Source organism: Hylobates moloch, unplaced genomic scaffold (genome assembly GCF_009828535.3).
Source record: "Hylobates moloch isolate HMO894 unplaced genomic scaffold, HMol_V3 SCAFFOLD_8, whole genome shotgun sequence".
NCBI lineage: Eukaryota > Metazoa > Chordata > Mammalia > Primates > Hylobatidae > Hylobates > Hylobates moloch.
In genome coordinates this window covers 117,943,559-117,961,232 of record NW_026652283.1, presented here as the reverse complement: position 1 = coordinate 117,961,232, position 17,674 = coordinate 117,943,559, and the positions used below count along the sequence as shown (strand labels likewise).

At 48.8% G+C, this 17,674-nt stretch overlaps 1 protein-coding gene across 1 annotated transcript in view; it reads left to right on the top strand.

The window, feature by feature from the left end:
* Nucleotides 1–316: 316 nt before the first annotated feature.
* BLK (BLK proto-oncogene, Src family tyrosine kinase) overlaps nucleotides 317–17,674 on the top strand; it is a 71,244-nt gene continuing 53,886 nt past the window's right edge. Inside the window, exon 1 of the mRNA XM_032162465.2 lies at nucleotides 317–531. The gene's annotated coding sequence lies outside the window, so the exon portion shown is untranslated. The remainder of the gene's footprint in view (nucleotides 532–17,674) is intronic.

Below are 17,674 nucleotides of genomic sequence, written 5' to 3'. Positions count from 1 at the left end.
GTGTTTGTCCACACGGCAAGGCAAATTACCTTGTAGAGTCAGCATGGAGGTTTGCTAACTCTGCCAGACTTGGTGCAGGAAAAATACCAGCCGTGCTGCTAAATCAAAACCCCATGAGAAAACTTTCTGGTGACAGAGGGGCATTGGGACCCACGTTGCCCAGGGCCAGGGAAAGGGCAGCTGCTCATGGTCCTTCCTCACAAGTTTTCCTGGAGCAGAGGGACACTCCCAAGCCCAGGGAGCCCACAGGAGCTTCAGAAGGGCTTGGCTGGAGGGCGGGGCCCCTGTTGCACTTGCTCACTGGGGACTGGGGAGGCTCTGATCGCAGACCGGGGATGCTGTCACCTCTGTCTGCTGCCGGCAGAAAGCCACAAGCCATGAAAACTGATTGAGACGAGAAGAATTCATCTGGGACTGGCTTTTGCTTTAGGATGGTGTTGGAAGTTGCTCATTGTCACTACAAGCCTGGTCCACTATAAGGGTGTCGGGATCTGAAGAGCTATGGTGGAATACCACTGAAGCATTGCCAAGGTGAGGCCCTGCGTCTTCCGGGTTCTTTATCGTCTTCCTTTAAGTTGTGCAAATGGTGCTCTAAGGCCTGTAGTGGGGCAAGAAGGCAAGGACATTGCTGTGGGTGCCACAGATGGAGGAAAAGGCACGAATAGGGTCGCTGCCTCAGCTATGAATAGATTGCTCTGTGGTTTGCGCATTTCCAGTTTTGAGAATTTTTAATTTATAAAAGTTGATCCATCCAGGGTAGATTCTGCTTTTTGGAAAAGGCAGTGAATGTGCCACAGAGGAAAGAAGGGATGTGGGATGTAGAGAGGGGGTTCAGCGGGCACACACAGGCCACTGCTGTGCTCCCGGCAAGTCACTCAGCCTCTTGATAGGAGGTGATATTGACTGCGCAGAGTTGATGGAGGTTAGCGGTCACACGTGGGGAGCAGCTGGCTCAAGGCAAATGACTGGTTGTTGCTTTCATTTTATTTTGTTTGTTTCTGAATGAAGTTGTTCCATTTTTCAGGCATTCAGGAATGGGGTAACTGAATAGATGTAATGATGATCTTCTTGGTTAAGAGATCTATTTCGCCATGAAACACCAATAGTGAAAAGGAAAGCATAGTTGATTACATATTTTGAAAGGATTTGTTTAAACTGTAAGGTTTTGACAACGTTTCCATTTATCTGGTAATGTGAGTGCATGAAGTTCACCCTCATCTACCCACATGAGGAAGGAACTAAGGAATCGTGCGTTTGCAGTAACAGAGAAGAAATTGCTGTGATATGTGCACATCCTCCTCCCTCAGGAGAGTGGGACTTAATTCCCCCCACCTTGACTGAGGCCTGGACTAAGAGTATGGAAAGGGAGAAATAGTAGCTCTGTAGTGGAGAAACCTGCAGATGCCAGCTTCACCAAGGGACCAAGCTTAGTGTCACCGGGAACAAGCTGGGCTGCTGTTGTGAACTGCCACGACAGTGCAGTTCTTCCCGCCAACTGATAACCCCAGTCTAATCACGAGAAAACATCAGAAAAATCCAAACTGGGGAAGATTCCACAACATATTTCACCTTCAAAAATGTCAAGGTCATGAAAAACAAAGAAAGACAGGCAAAGTGTCACAGATCAGAGGAGACATAATGGTCAGGACACCCAAACCCAGAATTCGCATGCTGTATTGGATCCTAAAGCAACACCGCAAAGGTCATTAGTGGAAAAATAGGTGAAATCTAAACAAGGCCTGGGGTCTCGCAAATATTATGGCAACAGTTACTCCTCAGTTCTGACAAATGTACCATGGTTAGGTAAGGTGTTCACATTAGAAGAACCTGGTGAAGGAAATATGGAAATTCTCTGTACTATCCTTGTGATTTTTCTCCAAATCTAAAATTATTGCAAAATAAAGAGTTAAAAAAAATTAGACTCATTCTTCCTCAGAGCAGAAGTAGCCAAATCCTGAGCATTCTTGGGAAAACTGGCGTTCGTGGCCTGGCAGTCACACCTCTTTGAACATTCTGGAATATAGCAGGCCTTTTGCATTTCTGACCATCCATCATTCTCTCTCCCAACCCCTACCTTATTCCAGAATAGCTCTGTATTTGCCCCTCTTCATGGTATTTCTCATGGATGATTTTGTTGTTGTTGTTGTTATTGTTCAATGGGTTTTGTGGGGGTTGTTTTTTGTTTAAGTTTTTCTGTTTTTCAGAGATGGGGTCTTGCTCTGTCACCCAGGCTGGAGTGCAGTGGCAAGAGATCATAGCTCACTGCAGCACTGACCTCCTGGGCTCAAGTGATCCTCCCACCTCAGCCTTCTGAGTAGCTGGGACCATAGGTACGCCACTGTCCCTCGCTAATTTTTTAATCTTATTTTTTGAAGAGACGGGGTCTCACTTTGTTGCCTAGGCTGGTCTCCAACCCCTGGCTTCAAGCCATCCTCCCACTTTGGCCTCCCACAGCGCTGGGATTGCAGGCATGAGTCACTGCAACTGGCCCAGCAGGCATTTTTGAGCCTTTGCTCTGTGGCAGGGGCCGCAGGACTGAATACACCCTCATGTGCCCAGCCAAGCTGACTGCACTGGTGCAGGCTCCTGGCACCCCAAGCACAGGCCCAGCTACCCAGACCCGACGCCTCTCCAGGAAGGAAGCAGAAAGCCAGGAATGAGGACCCAGGCCCCTGGGGGAGCACAGCATTCCAGGCAGGAATCTGTTGTCCTCTGGGCTGAACCAGCCCCACAGAATCTGCTCAGCCAAGCGGCTGTGAGCTGGGCTGGACAGCCCTTCCTCGAGAGTAAACTGGGGCCTCTAGGATGCAGAGAGGGGACTCAAAGGGCCAGCTCCTGTTTGAGTGAGGATTCTGACCTTGTGAGCCCACCTGCAGACTACGGTCTGCAGCCTTTGGGGGCTTAGGGCCACCGGTGGCCAGCATCCTGGCTTGCAGGTTTCACGTGTGTGGAGAGGTAACAGCAAGACAAAGAAACCTGGCCCCTCTTGCAGGCCCAGCAGAGCAGGTGAGCCCTGCTCAAAGGTGATGCTGCACCTGATTAGAGAAAAGCTTCTGAAGCAGGTGAGGAGGAAGAAAAAATGAAGAAGCTGCAGGAAGACAGCACATAGATGGAAATCTCAACATACTGAGAGGGAAATCAATCACAAAACTCTTACAGGAAAATCACAGCTAAAAGGTGATGATTACATGTGGGCCTGAAGTGTTTTTCCTGTCACATCTGCTACCCCACTGCCAGCCTGCTGCTACCCCACAGCAGCACTCACATTTCTGGAATGTTCCCTGGTGTGCTCTTGCTTGCCTGAATCCCTTCCCCACCTTACCACCTAGGCAACTTGCATTTGCTCTGATGTCCAGGGCAGGTGCGAATGTCTCCTCCCAGTCACAGTGCCCAAGCTCATTTGTGTGTCCCCAGCAACCACCAGCACACACCCAGGGCTCTGGTTTGCAGGCCTGCCAGGTTCTCTGGACCAAAGCTCCTGAGGACAAGGACAGGCCCTACATGTGCCTCCAGGTCCCAGCACCCAGCACAGTGCCTGGCCCACCAGGGGTATCTGGTAAAGTGGTTCTTGAGTTAAAGACACAAGGGCAAAACCTTGAATGAAAATCCAGGTTAAGACACGAGGACGAAAGCTTGAAAGAGGAAAAGCAAAGATAATTGAACGATCATCCCTAACCGTGGTGCACCCCAGAGCATGCTGGGGTTTTGACAGGACCCTTGGAAGAAAGAGAAGAGGCATCTGAGGCTTCTGGCACATTCTACTTCCTGCAAGACAGTGTGGTATAGAGGAAAGCATTGGGGCTTCCTGCCAGCCAGGTCGGTCTGGCTCTGCACCTGCCAGCTGGGAGTGTGAAGTGGGAGCAGTTGCACCCACCCCCAAGCACAGACATGAGAACTGAACAGAACCACGGGATGCGGGTCCAGAGCCTAAGACATAGACGAGTCTCCTCCTTGTCCACTGTGGGGCTTGTGCAACCCCTTCATCAAAGCGCTGGTGCTTCCCACATTGTATTCAAGGAAGTTTTCTCACGTTCCTTCTCATCACAACTCGCTGCTTGCCTTTTTGCACACTTTGGTACCTAGGATGCTGAACCTGGACCAGTGGGAGGCAAACAAGACACACCTGGGATGCAAAATGTAAGGCGGCTTCCATGCTCAGGTCGTTCAAGTGCAGGAAAGGTTTGTGTATGTGTGAAACGCACAATGCCGTGTGGTGTCTATAAGGGCATTTGAGGTTCTGTGCTTAATGGATGAAGTGGGTTCTGAGCATTGAGTCCGTGGATTTCTGATGAGTTTCCTGGTGCTCTGAGCTCCCTGAACTTGTGAGCGAGCTTTTGTGTAGGTGGGTACTTACAGTTCTTGTCAGATTCCCAAAGGGGTCTGTGAACCCCAAAATACTTGGAATCACCCAGTCAAATATCTAGGAAGGATACTTTAATTTTCTCTCTCAGTATGTTGTAGATATGAGGAAGTGGAAAGGACTTGGACACAGAAGTCAGAAAAAGCAGCCACATCTGAGCGGTCCCATCCTACAGTGTACTGGTTAGATGGCTGGCCTTCTCAACCAGAGGGTTCCAGCGCTAGGTTCAGCCCTGGCAATGTAAGCAAGTCACTGTGTGCCTTCCTGAGATGACAATAGTTGGACCCCATGATATACTAGCAGCCTTACCTATCTCTGGTAGGTTAATTATACCCTCTGAGTCTTATTTCTTCACTCATTGATAATAGCACATCACAGGATTATCAGAATTAAATTACAAAGCCCTAGTTTTTAGGTGAGTTGAAGCTGAGGAGCACACAACTTTTCTTACAGGGTGCACTCAATTCTCAATGTCAGAACCACCAGGGGCTCCTTGTACTTCAAAAAGACACCTCTTACATGACAACTTCTTTGATTTACTTTTATGCCCGATATTCATTTTGAAATCTCAAAAGGAGAGCATGGTGATGTTGTTTCTCAAAAGAGAAAGTAAATTTAATAAGATTGAGAGCCATGAACCTAGACACAGTCATGGGCCACATAACAAGATTTCAGTCAGTGACGTACTGCATATATGATGGTGGTCTCATAAGATGAAGACGCTGTATTTTGCCTGTACCTGTTCTATGTTTAGAGGCACAAATATTCACCACTGTGTTACTATTGCCTACAGGATTTAGTACAGTCACAGGCTGTATAGGTGTGTAGCCTAGAAGCAACAGGCTATGCCACAGAGCCTAGGTGTGGAGTAAGCTCTACCATCTAAGTTTTGTATACGATGTTCAGGCAACAACAAAATCACCTAATGACGCATTTTTCACATCAGATCCCCGTAGTTAAGCAATGCGTAACTGTATTTTGGGAACTTCCCCTGTATCCAGATAGTCAGTCCAAGAGCTGTGTGTTTGGATCTCACAATGCTTGAGATGCTGAGAGAATCTCCTTTCCTGAGTCAGATGTGGGCATTCTTTCTTGGCAATGGGTACATTGCCGTGGCTTGTGTTGAAAGCTGCATAAGAAACAGAGGTTGGAAACTCACAGTGGCATTTATTGCTAAGATGACACTAAGCTGTTCGCATTCCACGTGGGACCTCCGTAGAAGGAGCCCAGAGAGGATGACTCTCAGACTCCAGATCCAGGAAATCCATGCCTCCCTGGAGAAATGGACGTCTTACAGACACTGTGACTCTTCAAACTGATTATTTTCTTCTCTGTGCTTTGGACTCCAGGACACTTAGAACCCAATTTGCATCTACCCACTAGTAGTTTGCTAACAGCATGTCACAGTCTGTATTTCCGTGCACTAGCTTTATACACATTTTTTTTTCTGCCCTAACTTACCCTTTGGTCTAATTTCTTTGTCTGTTTTTCTATCCTGTTGTATGTATTTTTATAAGCAGTCTCAAATCTTTTCTGGAAACACCAGGAAATGAATAAGTAGACAAATACAAGCAGGACAGCATTTCTGAAAGAGCCTGATATATAGCGAGGGTGCTCACTAAGGATTAGTTCCCTATCTGTGCACAAAACAGAAAAATTCACTGAGCCAACCTGCAGTCAAATGTCCAGCTTTGAATCTATTACACTTATAGAAATAGCTTATTTTTACACATATTCCACCTTAGATTGATTTGGGGGGCTTTTGTTTTTGTTGTTGTTGTTTCAGACAAGGTCTCACTCTGTTGCCCAGGCTGGAGTGCAGTGGTTTGATCTCAGCTCACTGCATCCTCCGCCTCCTGGGTTCAAGCAATTCTCCCACCCCAGCCTCCCGAGTAGCTAGGACTACAGGTTTGCACCACCACGCCCAGCTAATTTTTGTGTTTTTTTGATAGAGGCAGGGTTTCATCATGTTGGCCAGGCTGGTCTCAAACTCTGGACTTCAAGTGATCTGCCTGCCTTGGCCTCCCAAAGTGTTGGGATTACAGGCATGAGCCACTGCACCTGGCCTGTTTTTTTGATTTGTTTTTGTTTGTTTGAGATAGGGTCTCGCTCTGTCTCCCAGGCTGGAGTGCAGTGGTGCAATCATGGCTCTCTGTAGCCTCCACTTCCCCAGCTCAGGCAATCCTCCCACCTCAGCCTCCCAAGTAGTTGGGACCACAGGTGTGCACCACCACGCCTGGCTAATTTTTGCATTTTGTAGAGATGGGTTTTCGCCATGTTGTCTAGGCTGGTCTCAAAGGCCTGAGCTCAACAAATCCACCTGCCTCAGCCTCCCAAAGTGCTGGGATCACAGGTGTCAGTGACCATGCCTGGCTCTACCTTTTATTGTTAAATGTTATATAAAATTATTTCATTTTAAGATTCTTTATTCCTGCCATTTCTGTGGTACAATTGGTTTTTTTTTTTTTTTTTTTTGAGACAGAGTCTTGCTCTGTTGCCCAGGCTGGAGTGCAGTGGCGCAATCTCGGCTCGCTGCAAGCTCCGCCTGCCGGGTTCACGCCATTCTCCTGCCTCAGCCTCTCCGAGTAGCTGGGACTACAGGCACCCGCCACCACGCCCGGCTAATTTTTTGTATTTTTAGTAGAGACGAGGTTTCACCGTGGTCTCGATCTCCTGACCTCGTGATCCGCCCGCCTCGGCCTCCCAAAGTGCTGGGATTACAAGCGTGAGCCACCGCGCCCGGCCAATTGGATTTTTATATAAAGTTAAATAATACTTTTTATTTTGGCCGGGCGCGGTGGCTCACACCTGTAATCCCAGCGCTTTGGGAGGCTGAGGCAGGCGGATTGCTTGAGGTCAGGGGTTCAAGACCAGTCTGGCCAACATGGTGAAACCCTGTCTCTACCAAAAATACAAAAATTAGCTGGGCATGGTGGCAGGCACCTGTAATCCCAGCTACTCAGAAGGCTGAAGCAGGAGAATTGCTTGAACCCAGGAGATCTCAGCAGTGAGCTGAGACTGTGCCGCTGCACTCCAGCTTGGGCGACAGAGTGAAAGAAACAAAAAATTGAATGATACTTTTAATTTTATTATTTTATTTGAATAAATAAAAGGATACTTTTTAAAGTATTACACATGAAAATAGGGTCAAAAGTCATAGCCCATTTTCTTGATTTTATTTGGTGCTTTATAGGGAAGGCTAAACTCCTTTTTTTTTTTTTTAACACATTAGCATGGAAAGGAATCATTTCTACTTTGTGGTGTCTGTCTGTCTATCTGATGGGCTCCCTGGCACCTGCCAGCACACTGGGGGGAAGTGTGAGGTCAAGATAGGCATCTCGTAGATGAAGAGCATGGCGTGCTGGTAAATGTTTAACAACCAGCTTTCCGGGAAACAAATGTATTGTATACATACAGAAGTTTATAGTAACATGTACTGATATAAAGGATGCATAGCACTTAATTTACAAATAATAACAAAATATGCAAGAGTCCCTATCCTAAATACCACATAGGCGATTGAGTCTCATAGAAAGCTTTCGTGACTTTGCCACTGTCATATCCGTAGCCAAGCAATGGGTGCAGTGGATGAGCAAGTGTGGTGTTGGCACAAACACTGAAATGTTCATTCATGTTAAGGAGCAGATCAAAGTGAAACAACAAAGATGTGGGGCAGGCTGCAGCCTTAGTGCCATGAGCAGCTTCTTTGCTGAATTGGAAAATAGTTTTTCCATATTCAAAAAAAGTTTCCTCAATGTTTTGTGCTACTCACAGTGTTCTAGCTACAGACAAGATGCTCTTTTAAGTATAGAAAATCCACGAAACACATCAATGCTGACCTGTAGCATTTGCCTGTTCCTGTTGTGAAATACTCCCACCAGGGGCAGTTTCAAGTTGTCAACATGACTTGCGTGAACGTGGGTTTGAGATGCGCAGTAGCACAGCACGATAGAGTACTTCCGCCTTACAGACACCGTCAATTAAAGAACCTCAAAGCATAGCTATTATTAAGATACAGTAAAAATAATTAGCAAGCAATGAAGTTTAAGTATTTATAACCTTTGTTTTTAGGATTCATTTAGTTATATCTTGTATAATTTAACATTAATTTTTTATAAGTTTAATTTCATTTTTTTGTCTTTTTCTTTCTTTTTTTCTTTGAGAAGGAGGCTTACTCTGTTGCCCAGGCTGGAGTGCAGTGGCACGATCTCAGCTCACTGCAACCTCCGCCTCCCGGGTTCAAGGGATTCTCCTGCCTCAGCCTCCCAAGTAGCTGGGATTACAGGCACCTGCCACCATGCCTGGCTAATTTTTGTATTTCTAGTAGAGTTGGCCAGGCTGGTCTTAAACTCCTGACCTCAAGGGATCCGCCCGCTTCGGCCTCCCAAACTGCTGGGATTACAGACATGAGCCACCACGCACGGCCCATGTGGTTTTTATACCTTAATCTTGCATAATGATTTGAATAATTCAGCTCACAAAATTCATGAGAATTTAACAATCGGCTCTTGCCTACCGGCACAAGCTGGCGCCCAGTGTGTCACTGACGGGGAGGCCGAGTGTCTTGAGGCCACACTGCAGATCAGGGTCCTGCCTGCAGCTGAGTGGGGACAAGTGGAGAATAACTTGCCTCCTGGGCTGTCCTGAGTCCCGAGCCTGACAGCAGAGACCCGGGTGGGTGACCCTGCTTTGTGCTCGGTGGCAGGGAAAGGGGGGTGGGCCTGTGGGCCTGGATGGAGAACCTGTCCCCGTGGCTGTCATGTCCCTACACCAGCTGCTGCCAGCCTCTGTGGGACTCACAAGTCCCCACTCGCAAAACGGCTGCTGTTTTCCACAACCGTGGATACAAGGATGTCCTCTTGGGTGCCTTCTCATCTCCACTCTCTGCTGGCCTCTTTGTACACCTTGATACCTGGGATGCTGAGCCAGGACCAGGGGGAGGTAAAGACACACCTGGGGTGCAAAAATGAAGGAGGCCCTGATGCTTGAGGTTGTTCAAGGGCAGAGAATGTTTGTGTATGTGTGAAGCACACAACCACACGTAGCATCTAAAAGGACATTGGATGTTCTGCACTTCATAGATTAAGCTGGTTCTGACCTTCTAGCCCCTGGGCTTCTGATGAGTCTCCTGGTAGCCTCTCAGCTCCTGATCTTGGATGTGAGCTTGTGTGTAGGTGGGCACTCTTCTGCAAAGTGTGTTTACAGTTTTTATCTGGTTTCATCAGATCAGAAAGATCTGGGGGTGCTGGCACAGGAGGGATTGATGACTGGTAACTCCCAAAGGGAGAGGTGCAGCTTTGTCACCTGCCCCTGTGTCAGGTGGGACGTGGGATGCTCTATTTTTTCTGCTCCATCCTGTGCCCAAGCCTCATGCAGGGTGACCCTTTTCAGAGAGGTCTTTGCCACCAGGTCACTGTGAGCATGTGGCTGGGTGATTTCCTGCCATGGACCAGGGCTCTGTGCACTGTCTGAAGTAAGCAAGGGTGCTCTTCCTTGGCACGGTCTGAGGGCTGAGACTGGCAAGGAGACACCTGCTCTCCTGGTCACCAGACTAGAGGTTCCTATGAGCAGGTGTGCAGGATGGAAGGGGTCACTCTGCCCTTTTTCCTGCCAGGGACTCACCTCTGCTGAGGCTGTTGGCTGCCCTGGGCTTGCAGTGAAAGAGCCAGCTCCCACCCTCCCCTGCTGGTCAAGGGCATCTTCCCAGGATCCCGCACCCCACATTGCCACCAAGGCAAGTGTCTTGTGGGAACTAGCAAGTGGGAATCAAAACTACAGAGAGGCTCCTGGCCGGGAGATGAAGGGATCTACCCTGGGGCTAACATCTCCCCAGTCTTTCTTGGAGCTTAGGTCCTGGCTTTAGAAAGATCCCATTCACAGCTAGGCACAGTGGCACACACCTGTAATCTTAGTACTTTGGGAGGCCGAGGCAGGCGGATCACTCGAGGTCAGGAGTTTGAGACCGGCCTGGCCAACACGATGAAACTCCGTCTCCACTAAAAATGCAAAAATTAGCTGGGTGTGGTGGTGCACAACTGTAATCCCAGCTACTCGGGAGGCTGAGGTAGGAGAATTGCTTGAAGCCGAGGACGCAGAGGTTGTAGTGAGCTGGGATTGCGCCACTGCACTTCCAGCTTGAGCAACAGAGTGAGATTCCATCAGAAAGAAAGGAAGAAAGAAAGAAAGAGAGAGAGAGAAAGAAAGAAAAAAAGAAAGAAAGAAAGAGAAAAAGAAAGAAAGAGAAAGAAAGATCCCATTCACCTGCACAACAGCCACACTCCTTTGTGGCCAAGGAAAGTGTTTCAAACCTTTCTCTAAAAAGCCCCTTGAAGAGGGATAGCATGGATTGCAGTGGGGGCCACATGCCATGCATTCATTGCAGTCACTCGGAATGTCTCCACACCATTCATCTTGGCAGCACAGAACCTTCTGCTTTTGAATCAGGTTCCCCTAATTGCTGCCTGCCCATAAAGCCACCCTCTCACGATGGAGCTCCACCCTTCTCCCTCCCTCCTCCTATTTATTTTTGGACTGTCAAAATGGCCTCTCTGTGGCCATTTTGACTGCCTGCATGTAAGAAAATTGGCATCTTGATGTTTTGTCTTTCTTTTGTTGACTGAAGACCTGCTGACAAATGACTGAGGAAGAAGGCATAAATCTGAAGGGGGAGAAGTAGGCGCCTTCAGGAGCTGGTTATCCGTGTGTAATGCCATCACAGGGACGTGCGTTTAAGATCTTTTATCAATCTTCATAGCTAAGTGCTTTTAGTTAATTGCAGGTGGGAGGGGCTGCTAGCTCAGGCTCCATGGAGCATATGCTCAAAAAATGTCTCCAATATAGTGACTTGCTGTTTGAGGACAGTCTAAGCAACTGAGGAGTGTGCCCCCTGTCCCCACCCCTGAGATGAGGCCTGATAAGTGTGCTTGCATATTTAGTGTTTGGCACCCTGGTGCTCTCCAGTATGTGATATTTGGCCTAAGTGGCCCATGTGGACGTTGTTTCAAGGATTTTACAACAAAAAAACACCAAAATGAGGACATCTCTGTGGCCATGTCTCAGGCAAGGGGGTAATTGATACAGAGCATATGCACACACAGACAAACACACATGCACAGAGAGACACGTACAGACACATATATGCACACAAACACATAGATACAGACATGCATAATACACACAGAAACACACAGACACCCACACATACACACATATGCACAGATATGTAGAAATACCTAGACACAGAGGAACACACAAAGATACACAGGCACACATACAGGTACATCTACACGCTCATCAAAAACAACAGCAAAACCACCTACCATGACAAATACTATTGCAACAAAAGTGAACAAATAAAATCTGTGCCATAAAGTTTCCCAAACCTCATCTATTTTGTAGAAATCTAGTCACTGGAGTACCATCCTTCACAAAGTTCTTTCTATTCTTTCTACTGTACAAAGTTTTCTGTTGTCAAATGGCAAGAGATCTCTGTTTTCTACTTGGAATGGGCCTGGAGAAGGGAGACAGCACCCGCTCCCTCCACCCCTTGTACTCAAGCCCAGCATGGTGACCTGCCAAGCCAGAGGGTGACCTGGAACACTCACATCTCAATGCAGGGCCAACTGTAGCCTCTGCCTGGTGTCCCTGAGCGAGGGCAAATTTGCAATAACACCTGTTCTTTCCTTTCTCAAATTTGCTCCCAAGCTCCAATGCTTTCGTTTAGGCCCTCCCCCTTCTAGACTGGGCAGTTCCGCATCCTTGGAGCTCATTTCTCTGTCTTCAGAATCTGATGCTCCACTTCCTCCCATGTGTGGCTGGCAAGGTCTTTCTAAAATTCAAATGTGGCCCTATCACCCCCCAAGGTAAAGCCACCATAAACTTCTCTGTGTTTGAGAACAAGGGCCAAATATCCCACTGAGGCCTCCAGGGTGTGGACAGTCTGGGTCTCCTTTCTTCTCCAAGCATGCTGGGCCCATCTGTCCTGTCCCTGAGGACTCCCTGGCACATGACACTTCAGAGCTTTTGCCAAATCCACTCCCTGCCTGAAATGCCCATCTCCTTCAGAGAGCTTCTATGTATCCTTGGAGTTCCAGTCCTAATGTCCCGGCCTCCGATAAGACCTCTCCCCATCTTCCTCTCGCCCTGTCCCTGGCCCCGCCACGCATGACAAATCGCTTCCCGCACTGGGCCCAACAGGGAGGCAGATGGTAGAACAGGTTTTGGGCCAGCTGCCAGGTGCAAGTGGCTCTTCAGCCTGGTTCCCTGCCGCACACCTGGAGAGCTAAGTGCTTTTCCTGAGGTCACGTAGAAGGTGACCAGCCTGGCTCTGGAGCTGTCTCTTTGCCACATCATGGGGTGTCTTTAAGGTGACCTTGAATGTGCTTGAAGCTGTTTTATGTCCTGTTTGCAGACCTAGGGGAGGACAATGCCAGGGCTTTTTGCCTTCCCAAGGTCACAGCCTGAAGACACTCAGGAAGATGTATTTGGCTCATTTATCATTTTTTAGAAAAAAAAAAAAAAAACAGCAGAATGTGCTGAATCCTTCCAATTGTTGGCAATGGCACTAGTTTCACGGAAGGTGGAAGGGCAGGTTAGGCTTCTTATGAGAGCATTCCTGGCCTCTGGAGGGGTGTGGGTGGGCTCAGGTGAATGACTGACAGACTGGATTTATGTAGGCTGAGTGTGAATCTCAGTCCACAGCTTGGTGTGCAAAAATAGACAAGCTATCTGGTAATATCTATGTCTCTGTTGGGGAGAGGAAACTGACGCCTCAATTCAGGGTCTTCACCCCTTTCTCCAGGGTGAGGTCCAAGTTCTGGGAGCCTCATGAGTCTCAGGAATTCTGAGGTGGCCTATTTGGTCTTTGTCATCAGTCCGTGCAGGGGGCTGCTAGGATGTCATGTCAGCCTCTAGCCCTGGCCGAGCCCCCTCTCAGAGATTCCAGGCCACATCCCAGGTTGAGGGATGCATCCTCCCACTCTGGGGCCCCCCAGGTGGGACTCTCAGGGAGGCCACTTGAGCCCCCGGTTGCCCAAACTGACTTAAAAAGATCTCTCAGTCAGTCACATCTGCATCATGGGCCGAAAGCAAGAAAGTTCTTTTGTCTCTTTCTGCTTTCCTGTGACAATGGGTGCAGAACCATCGTGAATGGGTTCAGGTGCGGGTAGAGAAAATAATAAATAGGAGGAAGAACAATCTCAGAAAAGCAGGTAGCCTGTCCCATCTGCTGACAGAGCAGTGTGTAAGCATCACTGAGCTTGTGACATTGATGTTTTTTCCAACACGCAGTATAAATGTACACTGTAGTTTTACAAAGCCAGGAGCTAAGTAACAACACCCTTGGCAGAGGAAGAGTGAAGTGGGGAAGGAAACTGAAGCAGGCTAGGGAGGATGGACAGCTTGACAACTAGTTAGAACTGGAAGAATCACGAACTGGGATTGTAAAAGAATAAGGCAGAATGTCCTACCTTCCTACCTTGGCAAACCCTGCCCTTGGGAATGGTCCTGGATTTGTAGCGGCCCTGGCCTGGACCACCATGTAGATGTCACTAATGGATCCTGCCAGGGGAAGGGCCTGTCATGGCCCCCAAGAAAGGCAGGGATGGCCACCCCAACTGCAGGGGAAGACACCACCCACCCTGCAGGACTTTTGGGAGCTTTTAAAAGAAGGCAAGTCAACCCTTTAAAAGAACTTTGAAGAGACAGGAGCTTAGTGGACCCAGTGGAGATAAAAGGTCCAGGTAAGGAGTGGCCAAGCACTTGGAATTTAGGAGAGGCCAATCAGAAAGTCCCAGTGGACCAGCTTGGGGGTTTGCGGGTTACTGGGTCCATGTCAACATACAGCTCAGTGGGTGCCAAAGATCAGCCAGGCCTAGGGTGCAGATGACAGTGAGAGAGGATGGCGACCTGGATTAGGACTGGAGGGGGAACCCGAGGCCAGGAGAGCAGGGAAGAGATTGCTAAAGACAGTCAGCCCATGGCAAGCTAGTTTTCTCCCCGAGCCAGCATTTCTACACCTGAGCACCAGCCTTGCTGTCTGGTTGGGTGAATTCCTCTCTCTGGGCTTCAGGGCCCAGCATTGCTAATCAGGCATAGAGTCAATGGCCTTCCAGTGCACCCTTTGGTGGCTCTGTGTGGCACATCAGGCACACTGGTCAAGTAGGGGGTCATCACCAGGCCTTGGGTGCTTCTCAAACCTAAAGTCATGTGGTCCCCACAACAGCCTTGTGATGTCATCAGGAACCTGCCCAGTGGTCCAGGGCTGGGAAGGACAAGAGCCAAAGTGCAGGCTCAGGACTGTTTGACCCCAAAGCCAGTGCTCTGAACTCTCCATCTGACTTCATTAACCACTGCCTCTGACACTACTGTAAGGCAAGAGAAGAGTGTCACGGCGCAAAGGCTAAGCACATGCTGGGAAATCACCCGTGGCTTGCAGACACATGCACAGCTACTTGGGGGAGATCAAGAGCCAAGAACGGGTGAGCTCAAGCTGTGCTCACACAGGGCGCGTGCTAGGTGACTGTAGGCCTCGGAAAACCTGGGATCCAGAACAGCTTTTCCAGACTAGGAGGCTCTGGCACAAGTTTGCCTGAAGACATGGCCCCATGGCAAAGCCGTCATGTGTGGGACCTTCCTTGGCCCCCCCTTGGTGAGCCACATGCCTGTCCATGCAATAGCTCCAGCCCCCACCCGTGGCTTTTCACTTCTTCCTTGCTTTCTGCTTCTGTCCACCCTATACCAGAAGGTCCTTCCTGTCAGTCCTCTCCCGCATTCCCTCTGCCTTCGGGTCTCCTGGAATTGGAACTGTCACTAGTCAATCGTTACTTACGAGGATACGCAGAAAGCCAGACACCGTGCTGGGCCTCAGGGGGGCAGAAATAAGACAGTCACTGTAGTGTCAGCTGTGTGCACCCATCTCTCCTTCTGACCCAAATGCAACTGTGATGGGGGCCGGTCCTGCCCTTTGGGGCCATCAGACGAGGGAGCAGCTCACTTTTGCAGAGGCCAGAGGAGCCGTGGTGGAGGGGTTTTCTCAGGGCTCGAGGGAAGCTCCCGCCCATCCACTGAGAGCTTTGGGAAGGAAATGCTGGGGGCCTTTTGTGCCTCCTACTCATCACTTCCCCCCAGCTGCAGGCAAGGGAGGTCGTTAGCAGCCCAGCCTGTGGGGAGCAAGCAGGCCATGAGCTGCATGCAGCTGGCGCTGCTATTACTTAGGAGGCATCACAACAATGACTCAGGTGCTGACCATAATAACGCTTAACCAGGTCACAGCGGCTGCCTGACAGTTGAAGCTGCTACCCCTCCTTCAGGTTACACTGCATGAAAAGTTGGCAATCCCCTCCGCTATGGGAGCAGCTAACGTCACAGCACCCGAAGGGATGTCATGGGGACCCCAGATCTGTTTCCAGCATCAGTCGATGCCAGCAGGAAGCCAGCCAGGCCTGGGGCTTGGCAGCCCAGGGACTTTACCACCCACCACTCACAGGGCCGTTGCCCTGGACAGGTAATTGATATCTGACTCACAGCCAATTCATGGATGACGTGAATCCAAAAATCAGAGGCTCACGTGGATTTAGACATGGAAATGCCTCACCTGCTTCCATGAGCCAGTCTCTATGCGGCAGACTTGAACTTCACGGGGGCTGATAGGAAGCAGGGTGGGCGCTGGGATGTGACTATGCCCTTGCCACTGTTTCCAATCACCCAGCTCGGGTTCTGTGGTTGTCTAAGCCCGGGGGGTGCTCTACCGGGTCTGCGGCAGCCCGGCTCCCTTTTCAGCCTAATCACCAGAGAAGCCACAGAAAGAGCTGGACCACTTAGAGGGGCAGGCTGGCCACAGCCACTTGGAAGAACAGGCTGATTTTGTACAGATGTGTCATTTTCTCCTGACTTTGAAACTGTAAACATTATATAATACCCTAGAAAATTTTGAAAACAGATATCAACCATCAATAACACTGCCAACCTAACACTTTTACCTAAGAGCTATTCATCTTGATCTGTCTCATGCGCAGTTTTCATTGCTGGAATCATAAAGACATAGCACCTTAGATTCTTCTCTTTTCTTTTTCTTTCTTTTTATCATAACATAAGCATCTTTCCCACTGCTACTTTTGATCACTTTTGAGGACTCAAACTGATCATTTTTGGGCCTGCATAATATTTCATTGTGTGAACTCTCTATCACCATTTCAATCGGGTGTTTCGTTTGCTTCCATTTTTTTTTTTATCACCACAGCAGGTGATGATTGAAAAAATAACATGCAGCTTGCAAAGTCATTCTGAATTACATCGTAGAGGTGGAGAGTGTTCTTTCCTAATCCCTTCAAGGAATTACGATGATATGGGGAGATGAAACTTTCGTTTGGGGGCTGGAGTGGGGTAAGCTTTGAATTGCATTTAAAGTCAGTGTGATAGTGACGTGAGTTTTTCATCTCTCTTCTCCAGCTCCTTGACAGCCATATTTGCTGGCCAGGGTTACTGATGTGGGCTTTGGCCGGAGAGCAGACTTTCCTCTCCGTGAAATGAAATGACTCATAAGGAAACAAACCCCAAGGCTTTGGCTGCATTTGTCCCGTCATCTAAACCAGGGTTTCTAATCAGAAGTCCACGAATGATTGTGGGGCTTTGTCGGGGGAGAGGTCCTGAAGCTGGGCACAAAATTTGGCGTGTTTGTGATAAGTATATTTTATAGGGATAGTGTCTGTAGTTCCATCGGGTTCTCAACAGGGGCTGTGGCCCCAAAAATGTTTTTTAAAAAACCCAACTTTCTCTCTCTGTCTCTTTCCCCCTTTCTGGGAATCTGAGATTGAAATGGAAGAAATCGAAAGATCTTTGCCTACATACAGAGGTCCAGTAATGGGATGGGGAATATATTATCCCCATTTTAAAAATGAGGAAACTGAAGCTCAGAAGTACTCACCAAAAAGCACATAGCAAGCATGTGGGGAACCTTGGATTTGAACCCAATCTGTCTTGTTGTCAAGTCTGCGTGCATGCACCCAGTTTGCTAAAGTGCCTCTCTGCGGGCCGGGCGAGGTGGCTCACGCCTGTAATCCCAGCACTTTGAGAGGCCGAGGCAGGCTGATTACTTGAGGTCAGGAGTTCGAGACCAGCCTGGTCAATATGGTGAAACCCCGTCTGTACTGAAAATACAAAAATTAGCCAGGCATGGTGACCCGCGCCTGTAGCCCCAGCTTCTCAGGAGATTGAGGCTGGAGAATTACTTGAACCTGGGAGGTGGAGGTTATGGTGAGCCAGGATCGCTCCACTGCACTCCAACCAGGATGACAGAGACTCCATCTCAAATAAATA